This window comes from Choristoneura fumiferana, chromosome 3 (assembly GCF_025370935.1).
Source record: "Choristoneura fumiferana chromosome 3, NRCan_CFum_1, whole genome shotgun sequence".
Taxonomy (NCBI): domain Eukaryota; kingdom Metazoa; phylum Arthropoda; class Insecta; order Lepidoptera; family Tortricidae; genus Choristoneura; species Choristoneura fumiferana.
In genome coordinates, this window is record NC_133474.1 from 2,671,724 (window position 1) to 2,671,964 (window position 241).

A 241-nucleotide genomic window follows, 5' to 3' on the forward strand; every position below is an offset into this window, starting at 1 on the left:
GCTTGCCCGCGGCTCCGCTCGCATAGACTTCGTTTATCGCCATCCCGCGGGTCCTATGCAATTTTCCGGGATAAAAATGTCCTTCCCTGGGTCTCAATCTATCTGTGTACTGAATTTCATCTAAATCGGTTCAGTAGATCCAGTGATTACCCCCTACCAACCTCACTAACTCACAAACTTTACCTCTTAATAATATTAGTATAGATGTACCTGTTATAACCTCTCCCTCTGCTGTGCATCA